This window comes from Lolium perenne, chromosome 4 (assembly GCF_019359855.2).
Source record: "Lolium perenne isolate Kyuss_39 chromosome 4, Kyuss_2.0, whole genome shotgun sequence".
NCBI lineage: Eukaryota > Viridiplantae > Streptophyta > Magnoliopsida > Poales > Poaceae > Lolium > Lolium perenne.
In genome coordinates, this window is record NC_067247.2 from 8,000,071 (window position 1) to 8,015,702 (window position 15,632).

A 15,632-nucleotide genomic window follows, 5' to 3' on the forward strand; every position below is an offset into this window, starting at 1 on the left:
AGGAAAAGCAAAGCGACAAATGGAAAGATAGTATTACTCAAAAATCTTCGGGATTGCGTCTCAAGGTGCGTGCTTATTTCATTCTCGCGCTCGACCTGCTTGGCCTCCTTGTCGCTCAAAGCATCTTCGGCGGCTTGAAGCCTTTGGCGAAGATCCTTGACATCGGCAGCATCCTTCTCAGCCCTCTTGCGAGCTTCCTCGCTGGCTTTGAGCTTAGCCTCCAGGTCATCAGCGCGTTCCTCGGCACGGCGCAGTGCCTCTGGAAGAAAAAGGTAAGGTAGAATACAGAAACAAGATAGGAACATATAAAATGCAAAGAGCATCAGAGCTTTTACCTCTAAGATTCGCAGCCTCGTCGCAGAACCCGATAAATTGAGAGCCCAAGTTGACCAACTCCTTAATCAAGGGCTGCAAAAAAGACGACAAGAAAGAAATATAGCGCCAGGAAACACAAAGTCTTTCGAGTTAAACAACAAAGGCGACAGACAGGCAAGGGAAACTTACATCCTCAAGGAGAGGACCCGACATACTCCCGGTGGCAAGCTCTTGTGTGCTAGCAGCCCCGGTTTTAGCCTTCTTCGGCTTTGGTGCTCGGGGGCTGGGCACTGGAGTCGGTGCTTCTGGATCATGTTGTGGGAGAGGCGAAGCTTCTGAAGCGACACGACTATCCTCGGAAAGGACCAATGTGTTGGAAGTGCTCGTTGGAGCTGGCCCATGAGCTTCGGGCTCTTCTTCCTCTTCGTCAGCTCTGTCAGTATAGCGGCAAAATAAATATAAGGGAACCAAAAGAAAAAAGATAGGCAAAAATAGTAAAGAGCAACTCACGAGCTAACGGCGCCAGTCATGGTGTAGGGGTCGAAGACTTCCTGATCTTCGGGAGAAGATTCTTCGGTGGTAGGTTCGACGAGTTTGGAAGCGCCGGAATCTTCGTCGTCGACTCTCTTCCTCTTGCGCTTGTCCGGAGAAGCGGCAGGAGGAGGAGAAATGGAATGAGCAGAGTCAGAACGTTGATCTGATTCTGAATCTCTGTCAGAGGAACCCGCAGTTCTTTGAGATCCCGCGGGTTCACTCTCAGGAACGGAGGATTCTTGCGAGTCATCGGCGACAACGGCTCGCTCATCCACTTCCCCATCTTCAGGTAGTGGGGGAAGAGAAGAAATACATCGATGGTTCTGTAGTCAAAAAAGCACGAGAAGAAAAGAAAATTAAAACACAAAGGAAAAAACAGCGGTAGTCAAAATATAGAAGATACAACTCGAAAGAAAGAACTTACTTCGGGAAGGGCGTGGCTACCACTGAATGGCTCTACGCGGCAGGATGAAGGGACTTCATGATTCTTGCTTAAGGAGGTGAAGCGACGGACAAGCTTCTCCAAATCTTTCAGAGGAAGATCAGCGTACATCCAAAGGGGTCCTTTACGAGCTTGCAGGGGCTGCACTCGAATCCGACGAAAGTGTGCAATGATTTGCACACCCGATAGTTCTGCCCCGTCAGTGTTCTGAAGCTCTTGGATGTGAGCAATAAGAGCGTTAGTGGCCGCCTTTTCTTCAGCTGTAGCTTCTGCGTCACAGGACTTGCGCCTCTGAATTTCTTCGACAGCGTCAAATGGCGCAAGACCAAATTCCTGGGCATCCGAAGAGTCGTCCTTGATGTAAAGCCACCTCCCGCGCCAGCCTTGGACGGAGTCAGCGAACTTCACATCAAAGTATCCGACTTCGGGACGGACACAGATGCAGACACCACCTACGTTGTAGATGACGTTTTTCGAGTTGTTGCGGCGGAGGTAGAAAATGCGTTTCCAGAGGCCCCTGTGAGGGTGGATGCCCAGGAAACATTCACAGAGTGTGATGAAAATGGAGATGTGGAGGAGAGAGTTTGGGGTCAGCTGGTGCAGCTGGATCCCGTAGATAAAGAGAAGGCCACAAAGAAATTCGAGAACATGAACAGAGAGGCCGCGAATGAGGAAATCGACAAAGGTTACCCGGAAACCGATAGGAGGATGAGGAGAACTCTCGTCTCCTGGCATCTTCATGGCCTCCTTGTTGAGCAGGCCCATCTTTTTCAGCATCTTGTGGTCCTGCGCGGAGAGTTTCGACCTCTCCCAGCCGTAGATCTTGGCCTTCTCCACGCCTTCTTCGGTGCCTGGGGCACGGTTCTTGCACTGCTTGGAGCGCGGCGCCATGGCTGGAGGTACGGTGGAGAAAAGAGGGAGAGAAAGCAGGGTGCATGCGCAAGGTGCTCGAGGAGGAAGAAGGGCAGAGAGAGAGAGGAGTTGTGCGGCGCAGCGAAGGGGATAACTGAGGACAAGGTCCAATTTATAGGAAGAAGACGATGCGTTCAACCGTCGGATGAAGAGAGAAGAGTTTCGAACCCTACGCGTGTCCAAAGGGTAGAAGGGTCTTACCGCTTCAATTTACAGGAGGGAAGTTACTGCCCGCGTGCCAGGAATTCCGGAGGACATGTGCGCCCCACTTGCGCGACGTGTCAGGGGTGCAGAGTTTTGGACCCACGGAACAGTGGATTGCCAGGAGTCGTGGCTTCCCAAGGTGGCCATACGTGGCTGTCGTCAGCAACGACGTCATTGTTAAAAAGCTTCGGGTGGTGGAACAAAATATAGTGGGAAGAAAACTTCGAGACCTAAAGAAGTGCACGGTTAAAAAGAAAATTCGGGAGCCTATGGTCAGATGCAAGCACCTGTTCATATGCTCGGGGGCTACTCTTATCAGAAGTATTATTTATACTTCTGATAAGATGATGAGGCGAAAGAGAAAAATACAGAGTTGATCAAAATAACAAAAGTTGAGCCTACAACCAAGTGCAAACACTCGGCTGTAGCCTCGGGGGCTACTCCCATCGGGAGCGCTGGTCGCGCACCCGATGAAATATGAGGAAGAAGAAAGAAGAGAAAATAACAAGATAATATAGAATTGCAGACGAAGAATTTTTCATCGTACATCTTTGAGTTACACATAACTCGTCATGTACTCCCATCGGGAGATCAAGATATTATTTCACGAGTCAACTCGAATAAATACACAATTCCAGCAGCCGACAAAGGCACTCGACAATATATTCTCAGAGCGCGTTCGCCGCGGTAAAAACTCTGAATACCATAACTCGAAAGAGATTACGAAGGTAAGTCCCCAGGATCTGTCATGTATGGCATGGTATCGCACCCGAATGAGCTCTCCCACTTTATCCGTATCAGCATATGCAAAGAAAAATCCTAACGGACGCGTTAGGTACTCGATAAAACACAGCTGGGATTCGGTTCACGATAAGTCCTTAAGCGGCGCGTGTCGAATTACGCCAGTATCCCGAGTTCAAGTCCAGGGACTTGAGCTTGCAGTATGTTTATGCGGGTTTGCCACAAGAGCAGTTAACTGGTACCTGATCCATCAGATGAACCAGCCCCATTTACCATTATCCCTGTAAAAGATAGACATTGAGCAAAATATTCGTTATGACTCAAAGGTTTTATAAATATGCGACTCAGTTTTACGATGGAGATTTTACTCGACTCTGTGATTCAAGCAAAATCTCGGGGGCTACTGACATAGGCATGCCGAATAGGCCTGCCGAATAAAGCACCCAGGTTATCTGGCAAGGATGTGAGGCCCACGACCCGAAGCTTTCAAGGCCCAGAGGCCCGAAGAATTTCGGATAAGGAATATAGAGTTGTATTAGGAATTATGTAACGATACGGGAAAGGCCCAATACGCCTTCCTACAGTTTGTAACTTGTACGGCACGAAATCCCTCGGCTCCACGTCCTATATAAAGGGGAGCCGAGGGAAGAAGAAGGGATCGATTTATTGTCAACAGAACCACCATAACTTTAGTCGAAACACCTTTGTTGGCTGAAACCTTCGAGATCTACTTGCCCTCTACTTCTTACGAAACCCAAGTCTACAATCTGTAGGCATTGACAAGTTAATACCTTGTCACTTACCTTCGCACTCTTTTTGAGTAACGGCATTCAGAGTTTTTACCGCGGCGGACGCGCTCTGAGAATATATTGTCGAATGACTTTTTCGGCTGTTGGAATTCTTTATTTTCTCGAGTTGACTCACGAAACAATATCTTGACCTCCCGATGGGAGTACATGACGAGTTTTATGTAACTCGAAGATGTACAAAAAAGGTTCTTCGACTATGACTCTATATTGACTTATTATTTTACCTTCTCTTTTTCTTTATATTTCATCGGGTGCGCGAGTGTTTGCACTTGGTTGTAGGCTCAACTTCTGTTATTTTATCAACTCTACATTTTTACCTTCATCATATCATCTTATCAGAAGTATATGCAATACGTCTGATAAGAGTAGCCCCGAGCATATGAACAGGTGCCTGCATCTAGAAATAAGCTCCCGAATTTTTCTTCCAACTATGTATTACTCCAACTCTCGAAGTTTTTTCAATACTATGACGTCGTTGCTGACGAGAACCATGTGTAGCCACCTTGGGAAGACATGACTCCTGGTGTACCACTGTTTTGTGGGTCCAAAGCTACTTCACGTCCTCCACGCCGCGCAAGTGGGGCGCGCACGTCCTCCGATATTCCCGGCACGCACGCAGTAACTTCCTCCCGGTAAAAATAAAGTTTAAAGATCCTTTATCACACAAGCACGCATAAGGCTCAGGATCCTCTCCTTTTCATCCAACGGCTGAGCTTCATCGTCTTCACCTATAAATTTTACCCTACTACTCACTTTTCCTCCTTCGCTGCGCCGCACATTCTCTCTTCCTCTGTTCTTCTTCCTCCTCGAGCACCTCGTGCACTCATCCTCTGCTTCCCCTCTTTTGCTCCACCGCGCATCCACCATGGCTCCACGCACCAAGCTTTTCAAGAACTGTGCCCATGGCACCGGCGAGCGCATGGAGAAGAACAAGATCTCCGGATGGGAGAGATCGAAGATCTCCGCGTAGGACAATCACCTGCTGAAGAGGATGGGCCTGCTCAACAAGAATGCTATGAAGATGCCAGGGGATGAGAGTTTCCCTCATCCTCCTTCAGGTTTCCGGGTAACTTTTGTCGATTTTCTCATCCGCGGCCTTTCCATTCCCGTTCATGAGTTCCTCCACGGCCTCCTTTTTATCTATGGGATTCAGCTTCACCAGCTGACCCCTAATTCTCTCCTCCACATCTCTATCTTCATCACCCTCTGCGAATGCTTCCTGGGCATCCACCCTCACTGGGGCCTGTGGAAACGCATATTCTACCTCCGTCGCAACAACTCGAAGAACACCATCTACAACGTAGGTGGTGTTTGCATCTGCTTCCGGCCAGAAGCCGGATATTTTGATGTGAAGTTTGCTGACTCCGTCCAAGGCTGGCGCAAGAAGTGGCTCTACGTCAAAAACGAATCTTCGGCTGCCCAAAAATATGTCCTTGCTCCCTTTGATGCTTCCGAAGATATCCAAAGGCGCAAATCTTGGGACGCAGAAGCTACAACCAAAGAAAAGGCAGCCACTGACGCGCTGATTGCTCGCATCCAAGAGCTCCAAAACACCGAAGGGGCGGAACTATCGGGTGTGCAAATCATTGCACACTTTCTGTGCATTCGAGTACAGCCTCTTCAGGCTCGCAAAAATCCTCTTTGGATGTATTCAGGTGCTGAAGACGCTGACAGAGTTTCCGACGATCTTCCCTTGAAAGATTTGGAGAAGCTTGTCCACCGCTTCACCTCCCTGAGCAAGAATAATGAAGTCCCTTCTTCCTGCCGCGTGGAACCTTTCAGTGGTGATGTAACATCCCAAGATTTCAATAAATAAAAGAAGGAGTTTCCCATATTCAAAAATGAGAACCAACAAAAACTTTTATTAACTTATGTGCCATGCATAGTGCTCATTCTCAATTCTTGTGTTATTACCATGAGGATTGCTTGGGTGCTCACCAATGATGCTAAAACCCTAGCATATGATCCTATGATCCATAAGAGAGAAAGAAAAAGAAATGAGAAAAATCCAAATCAACACATACATGTGCTTATGGCCATTTTTGTAAAATCACAACCTAGGCCAAAACGGTTTGTGCCATTGGTTGGAGAATGTTACTAAACACTTAATAACACCTTTTGAATCAAAGAAACTCAAATCAAATCAAATTTGAATTCAAAATGAGCTCACATGTGATAATGGTCATTTCTGACTTTTATATCATGACACCCACTTTGAGCCCCTGTATTAAGAGATTCTTAAACCAAACCACTCCAACTCTTTGCACCTCATCCAAGACCTCATCAAGGTGAACAACTTTGGTCAATACCATCCCTGCAAACTCTTTCTCAAATTCTTATTATCATCAAGCAAAGTAGGAACATCAAATCAGATTCTAGATTGTGCCCATTTTGGATTTTTGCAAACCAACTTCATTTTGCACACCCCCACCACCTTTGTGTGCCAAATAATATATAAATCAACTCCACCAAAAATCTTTGCAAAATTCAACAAAAAGTTTCTTGCGGCCATTTGATCGAACACCTGGTGCGCACTAACCTGCCAACCCTAGACATGCTATAATCCTTTGGGTTTTAGGAAAAAACCATTTCGCTCAGGTCAGCAAAAACACTCTCCTCTAACCCCTGGACCAAAGCCAAGTCCCAGAGACCAGGTACATGCATCAGATCATCACCATTTGAGCCATGCCGTGGCATGGCATCACCTCACCATGCCATTCCTCTCTCTACTCAATTCCACCGTGCACAACCTTGTCAGTGCTCTTCCTCTCACTCACCTGAACGTGCTAGACACCGTGGTCGACGAAGGGGAGCACGCCACGAGCCAACACGAGCGTGCCCAGTGACGCCCAGCACACGCCAGGACGCGCACGGGCACGCACCGGAGCATGCCAGAGCATGACGTCGCCCCGCTGACCTAGGCCACCCCTCGCTCTCTCCGTGCCCCAGCAGCTCCGCCATGACACCAGGAGATGCCCAGACACACCCATTGGCCCGTGGGAATGCTGTAGCCGACGCCACCGTCAATGACCTCCGCCGGTACCCGCGACAGACATGACGATCGCCTGCCCTCGTCACTGCGTGGTTTTCCCCGCAATCAAGCCCTGCGTGACCGCACTGCCACCACCAAACCGCCTGCGTCATCGCCCAGCACGCCGCGCCCCTGTAGACGCGTCGCCATGGATGACCTCACCGCAGCACCATGGCCTCGCCCCGCCGCTATAAAAGGAGGCCTCCCCTCTCTCAAATCTTCACACCACCAGCATCCCCTCCCCTCAGAACGTCTCCTCGACCATCTCCACCGCCACATTAGCCACCGTCGCCCTCCAATTTCACCGCCGGAGCCCGTGGAGCTGCCGCAGAAGGAGGAGAAGATTGGCGCCACCTCCAGCGATGCCACCGGTACCAGGCGAGCCGCCGTCCTCGACAACGTCGCCGCGCACATCGCCGACCATCGCCGGAGCTCCGGTGAGCACTCCGACCCCCTCCCTGCGCCACCAGTACGCCCGCGTCTCGCCGTCAACGACGACGAGTGTGAGCCGTTGGATCACGATCTAATCGTGCGTCCCAGATAGATGCGTGCCGATTCACTGTTTAAGTCCCACAGACGAGTAGGCCCCACCTTGTCAGGCAGCCCACGCATGCGAGCCACGCTACTGGGCTGGCCCATTTGCTTTTCTCCCCTTTGGCCCGTTAGGCTGTTCCCGCCAAGCCCAGTAATTCAAACTTTGAATTCTAATTATAATTCAAATTCTTTTCAGATGCCATTTTCAAATTTAAATCTAGGGAGATCTACTGAACCAAATTTGGTGAATTTTATATTTTTGGAAAGCTTACGAAATTCTCTAACCAACCCCACTGGCCTCAACCCTAGAACTTTTGTAGAATTAATGTGGCAAAAAAAGGCAAAGCCTTTTGCAAATTCAAACAATTATTAAAAATCAACCATAAATGATTTTGAGTTGATTCCAACTCTCAAAAATCACATTTCATATACTCTAATTGTTTATGCAAAAATATAACATAGTTGTTTCAAAGGATCATGGGCTAGAGCAAAATAATGGCTATGTGGCCATTTCTAGTCCATTTAAATTACCCCAAACTTATTTCTTAAATAATATGAGAGGTGTCCTCTCACTTAAGTCTTTGTCTCAAGTAATTCAACATGAGGTAATGACCTTGGTCTATATAATCTCATATTGTATTATTTGATGTTTTAAATTATTACTAAGGTGGTGTTAAATTGCATGAGGTGTAAAACCTCATTTAAATCATTTTCCCAAATAATAAATATGAAGTGTTGACCTTGGTCAACATGTGTTCATACCTTATTATATGAGGAGATTAAATCTTAACAAGATTCAATTAGAGGAAATTATTTCTCCAAAAACATAAATAGCAACCCTAATAATTATTTCAATGAGAGGAAATTATTTTTCCTTAACAAGAACACCAAGTCAACCAACATGTTAAAAATATTGTGATGCTAGATTAGATTGTGTGACCCATTGGTGTGCTTAGTCTAGCCTTAAGATTGGTTTGGTGATTGTATACTTCGTATCCATTTATAGACGCTAGTACCGAGGAATACCAGGAGGAGGAGGTCTACTACCAGGAAGAAGAAGAGAACTTTGATCACTGTACCAATCAAGGCAAGCTATACTCTTGCAAGTTACCCAAGTGCAAGCTCTACTTGAGCAAGGCACCCCTACCATACTACTGGTGTTTTACTTTCCAAGTCCCAGTTTTATCTCACAAAGCTTTTACTTTGATTATCAAAGCTTCCTTTTATAGTTAACTTTGGTCTAAGTATAGAGTACTGCAAGAGTATCAAACTTAGCCTAGATAACTACAAGCTAGTTAGCACCCCTCATGACTAGATGCTAGTGCTAAGCTAAAAGTGACTACTCTAGCTGGGAGCATGTGAATCTTTTGAATTTGAAAACCTTGGAATGAGGAATCATTCTAATGAAAGATTTTGAAAGTGAATATGACTTGAATGGCATGGTGATTTTGATAAACACTGATGATTGGGTTCGGATGCGATACCATTCCAATTCTTGAGTACCCCCACAATACCTGATTATGGGTAAGGCTTTAGCTGGAAATTTATGTGTCTTAGTATGGGTTCCCTCTGAACAAGCGTCATAGAGGTTATGCCGAGGCTGCGTCCGTTGAACGTGAGATGACGTGAAAAGAGTTGAATGTCTTACCCAAGCCCTGTGCAGTTCCCAGGATAGCAGTTGGTTATCACTGGGAGGCCAAACTCATGGGGGAGGTGCCTATACTAGGGTATGTAAGTGAAAGGTTAATGGTTGATGATCCGCATACTGAGTTATGATTATTCAGGGTTATCCCTGACGGATGTAATCAAATGTTGTGGCACAAGTGTGCAACCTCTACAGAGTGTAAACCTATTCGAATAGCCACGTCCTCGGTCATGGACAGTTGGAAAGGCCATACTGTTCCGTCATCAGAATTTTTCCCAAAGGGGACATGTGAATTGAACTTGATAGGTGACTTTGATTTTGAATCACAACAGAGTTGTGAGAATGACACTAATGTTCCCACTTAAGTTAAGTTAGGCAAATGAAGAGTCTTTGTTTACTAAATGCTTATAAAAGAAAACTGGCTTTATGCAAATGAACTTAGAGCTTAGAACCTTCCCACTAAAACTGCTAGTACTTACTCTAGTATTAGTTTGCGAGTACTTAAAAGTACTCACGGCTGTGTCCCTGACTATTCAAATGGCCAGACTATGAGGAGGAGCAACAATATTAGGATGACAGACAGCAGGACGTCTATGACAACTAGGATCGTCTACGTCAAGCGTTGCCTGTGGATTAGATGGACTACTACAACTTCGCTTCCGCTACGTGTTATGTATTGATCCTTAGATCAAGTGTTGTAATGAGACTGGATCATGTGATCCTTTTTGTTGTAAGACTATTATGGTATTGTAATGAATGATGACTCTATGATATTCAACTGTTATGTCTCGCAAAAACAATCTTCCTGGGATTGCGATGTATGGCATAATAGGCATCTGGACTTAAAAATCCAGGTGTTGACAAGTTGGTATCAGAGCCATTGTTTGACCTTAGGAGACCCTAGTTAGAATGGCCGTCTGACAAACTTAGTTTCAAAAACCAACCAAGTGAATATTTGCGAAAAATTTATTCACCCTCTTACCCTTGAGACCTTTTCCAAAATATCAAATTCATGCTTCACCTTGAAAGTCTACATAAAATTGGATACACTTGCACTTCTCTAACTTACTCCTCGAATTCACTTACAGATGGAGCCACTCAACCAGACCAAGTTTTACCAGCTGGGCAATGGCGGTAGCTTGATTTTCGAGAGGGACTTGGATGCTTTGTCTGAGCATCTCGGGCACCCACACCCGGAGTTCTTTGGAACTCAAGTCAATGACCAGCCTGGAGGAGAACTACAGTGGATCGTAGTTGCAGATCTGAGGGGCAAGATGGAACCCCCCATGTCTGAGAGGATCCACTTCTCCATCCGGGAAAGCAACTGGCTGGATGGACTCGCTCGTGCTCTGCAGGAAGCACTTGCCCGTCTGTGTGGGCAGAATGTGATTGGGATCCAAGGAACTCGCTTCGCTCACCTTGCGAGGCATGATTCCATTGGAGGACCCATCGACCTACAGTTACACCCCGAGCTGAAGTATCATGTGGAGCACCTGGACTATATGCTGCACGAGACCCAGAAGGAGCTGGACAACTCCCGCATCTACACCAACCAGACTCACCTCCACCTGTCTCAGCAGACTGAGACCATCAAGATGCTTGCCAAGGATCACAAGACACTCCGCCAGCAGCGAGCCAAGAAGGACTCCACCATCGCTCGCCTCCGCGCGAAGATAGCATCCTTGGAGGAGACTGTGCAGGCTCAGGAGACTCAGCTGAGGGAACTGGAGGAAGAAGGTGAAGACATTCAGGGAGGAACAGCCTACCTGAGTGATGATGATGACTTTGAGGAAGATGAGAACACTGATGTGGAAGACTATGAGTTCATGGAGGCCGGAGAAGATGACTACATCCCGATAGATGTAGATGATGAGTAGTTTCACTTGTTCACTTGCGTAGGTGTGAGTTTGTATCAGGATCCCTTGTATCGTAGCATGGAGAAATGGTTCTTAAAACCATTAATGTGTTAGCTTGTAATGTGTGTTGTTTGAATGAATGAAAGTGTTGTTTGAATCCAACATAACAAGAACTCAAGTTTCAAACTTTTAAAAACTTACCCCAAAATCAGCCATAGAAAATTTCCTCTTATCTCATGATCTATCTCCATGTTCAGATGGCCCCTCCAACTCGCAATAACAATCAAGATGCAATGCTGCAGCATTTGCAAACACTGATGGCAGATAGAGAAGCTGAAAGAGCTGAAAGACAAGCCAATCTTGCTGCACTGCAACAGCTAGCTCAGAACAATCAAGGCCATGGAAACCATGATCATCCTGGATCTAAATTGAAGAACTTTCAGAACACCAACCCTCCTATGTTCAGCAAGACCGAAGAGCCCCTGGATGCAGATGACTGGCTCCAGACAATGGAGAATAACTTAGAGGTTACGGGAGTAGAAGCCGCAGAAAAAGTACTGTTCGCCATCCATTACCTAGCGGGACCAGCCAGAGCCTGGTGGACAAGTGCCCGTGCAATGAATGCGGGACAAATGATGACTTGGGCAGACTTCAAGCTCAAGTTCAGCAAGTACCATGTGCCCCCGGGTCTGATAAAGAAGATGAGGGATGAGTTCCGGGAACTCAAACAGGGCAGAATGTCCGTAGTGGAATACCGCGACAGATTCCTCACTCTGTCAAGGTACGCCCCGGATGAGACTGACACCATTGAGAAGAGGAAGGAAAGATTCCTGAACGGACTGCATGATGAGATGCAGACTGTACTGGTGAACATCCCCTTTGCTGACCTAGAAGCCCTGGTGGATTCAGCCATCCAGATGGAGGGAAAGCTCCATCAAGCTAATGAGAACCGCAAGCGCCGAATGATGCACCAGAGTGGGCCCAGCAATACCCCAAGGTATCGCCCCAGCTAAGGTGGAGGATTTGCCTCAAGAAACCACAAGCCCCCGATGCAGATGTCACGTCCGAGTTTCCAGAATCGGGGTGGAGGACACCCAAGGCCAGGAGGCCACAACAACAACAACCACCATGCCAGCAACAACAACAACTTCAACCGTGCCCCGATGAGAGCCCCCGGCAACCACAATAATAACACCGCTCCAAGGACTAGGAGCAACGCTGTCCCCGTCGCCCCCAAGGACAAGTCAACTGTGACTTGTTATGAATGTGGAATAGTGGGTCACTACTCCAATGAGTGCCCCAAGAAGCTTGCCAAGACTGCCCCCAACACCGCTGCACCTGCTCAGCAGCAACGCCGTGTCTCAACCGGAAGGAAGTTTACCCCGAACAACCCGAACAACCGCAGCGGCCGCCTCTTCCACATGAATGCTGAAGAAGCCCAGGAAGCACCAGATGTCGTGCTTGGTATGTTTTCTGTTAACTCAGTACCTGCAAGAGTGTTGTTTGATTCCGGAGCATCGCATTCGTTTGTTACCGAAGATTTTGCATGCACTAGTAAGATTCAACCAATCAGTTTGAAACATGTCATGATAGTTCAAATACCTGGTTCAACTACCAAAGCTAGAAAAATTTGCAAAGATGTACCCATCAGAATACATGAAATAGATTTTTATGCAAATTTGGTTGTTCTAGGAACCAAAGGTTTGGAAGTAGTACTGGGTATGGACTGGATGTCGAAACATCATGGATTGATTGACTGTGCCAAGAAGGCCATCACCATGACTAGTAGCACCGGAGTGTTAGTAGAGCACGTGTCTGAAAGGCTGCCCAGAAAGTTCACCTGCAACCAGAGTTTAGCCAAGCCAACCTTGGATCAGATCAGGGTAGTCTGTAGATACCCCGATGTGTTTCCTGATGATCTACCCGGTATGCCCCCAGATCGGGATATCGAGTTTATCATTGAGTTAATCCCGGGAACAGGACCTATAGCCCAGAGAGCCTATAGCATGAACCCAGCAGAGTTAGTGGAACTGAAGAAGCAACTGGATGACATGATGTACAAAGGTCTGATTCGACCAAGTGCGTCGCCCTGGAGATCACCAGTTTTATTTGTGGATAAGAAAGACGGTGCCACTCGTTTATGTACGGACTACCGTAAGCTGAACGATGTCACCATCAAGAACAAATACCCCCTGCCAAAGATAGAAGACCTGTTTGACCAGCTGACCGGTGCCACAGTGTTCTCTAAGATTGATCTTAGGACTGGTTACCATCAACTGAAGATTCGTGCAACTGATATCCCAAAGACTGCTTTCACCACCAGATATGGATTGTATGAGTACAATGTCATGTCATTTGGATTGACCAATGCCCCAGCTTATTTCATGAATCTCATGAATAAGATCTTTATGAACTTTTTAGATAAGTTTGTCGTTGTCTTCATCGACGACATCCTAATCTACTCCAAATCAGAAGAAGAGCATGAGCAACATTTGGAAGTTATCCTCGAAACCCTTAGGAAGCATCAGTTGTATGCCAAGTTCAGCAAATGTGAGTTTTGGTTAAAAGAAGTAGGATTCCTGGGACACATCTTGTCTGCAGGAGGAATTGCCGTAGATCCCGCCAAGATCAAGACTGTTGAGGAATGGAAAGCCCCAACCAACCAGACTGAAGTCCGTGCATTTCTTGGATTAGCGGGATATTACTGCAGGTTTGTTGAAGGATTTTCCAGCATCGCAAGACCAATGACTCAACTGTTAAAGAAGGACAAGAGGTTTGAATGGACTGATAAGTGTGAAGAGAGTTTCCAGAAACTCAAGAGCAGATTAACCACAGCCCCAATATTGATCATGCCCGATATCACCAAGCCATTTGACGTCTATTGTGACGCATCCAAGATTGGTCTTGGATGTGTGTTGATGCAAGAAGGCAAGGTGATATACTACCTGTCAAGACAACTGAAGCAACATGAGCAGAACTATCCAACCCATGACTTGGAGTTAGCAGCAGTAGTCTTAGCCTTGAAAGTATGGCGTCATTACCTCATGGGTAATCGATGCGAAATCTATTCGGATCACAAGAGCCTGAAGTACATTTTCACCCAGAAGGAGCTGAATATGAGGCAGAGAAGATGGATAGAGTTAATCAAGGATTATGATATGGAAATTCACTACCACCCCGGCAAGGCCAATGTGGTAGCGGATGCCCTGAGTAGACTGTCGTGTCAACTGAACTCCATGATCGCAGAAGAGCAGCCTAGTTTGCATCAAGAATTTGAGCAGTTTAGACTGGAGCTAGTTAGTAAAGGATTCCTAGCAAGCATTGAGCTCCAACCCACTTTGATGAGTCAAATCAAGGAAGCTCGGAAGGGAAATGCCAGCATTGATGGAATCAAGAGTCAAATAGCTGTGGGAAAGGCACCTAGATTTACCGAAGATGAAGAAGGAGTTCTTTGGTACAACAGACGCCTATGTGTGCCGGCAGATTCAGAGTTGAAGCAAGTCATTCTGAAGGAAGCCCATGATACCCTATATTCCATTCACCCCGGAGGAACCAAGATGTACCAAGATTTGAAGGAACAATTTTGGTGGCATGGAATGAAGAGAGAAATTGGAAGCTACATAGCTAAGTGTGATATCTGTCAACGAGTCAAAGCAGAACATCAGCGACCCGCAGGATTACTGCAGCCATTATAGACTCCTGAATGGAAGTGGGATTCTGTAGGAATGGACTTTATCACTGGATTGCCCAAGTCAAGTAGAGGAAATGATTCTGTATGGGTAGTGGTCGATAGATTAACCAAGGTCGCCCATTTCATCCCCGTCAAGACCACCTACCAAGGCCCAAAGCTAGCTGAGTTATATATCTCCAGAATAGTTAGCCTGCATGGAACCCCGAAGTTAATTGTGTCAGATAGAGGATCTCAGTTCACCTCAAGATTCTGGCAGAAGGTACATGAAGGACTAGGAACCCGGCTGAATTTCAGCACAGCTTATCACCCGCAGACTGATGGACAGACCGAAAGAGTCAACCAGATACTTGAAGATATGTTGAGAGTCTGTGTGCTAGAATATGGATCTAAGTGGGAAGACTGCCTGCCTTATGCAGAATTCTCATACAACAACAGCTATCAAGCCAGCTTGCAAATGGCCCCCTTTGAAGCGCTGTACGGAAGGAAGTGCCGTACCCCTCTGAACTGGTCGGAAGTCGGAGATAGTCAAATCTTTGGACCAGATATTCTCCGAGAAGCCGAAGAGAAGGTTCACAAAATCCGTGAATACCTCAAAACTGCCCAGTCGAGACAGAAGAGTTATGCCGACAAGAGACGCCGAGAAATGACTTTCAATATTGGAGATTTTGTGTATCTCAAAGTATCACCCCTCAAAGGAATGCAGAGATTCCAACTCAGAGGAAAGCTTGCACCTAGATATGTTGGACCCTTCAAAGTTCTGAGTCGCCGAGGCGAAGTATCATATCAGCTTGAACTACCGGAGGAAATGTCCGCGGTGCATAATGTGTTTCACATATCACTACTTCGGAAGTGTTTGGAAGTTCCGGAGAAGACAGAGGTGTTCAAGAACATCGATCACAGATCGGTGGATATCAACAA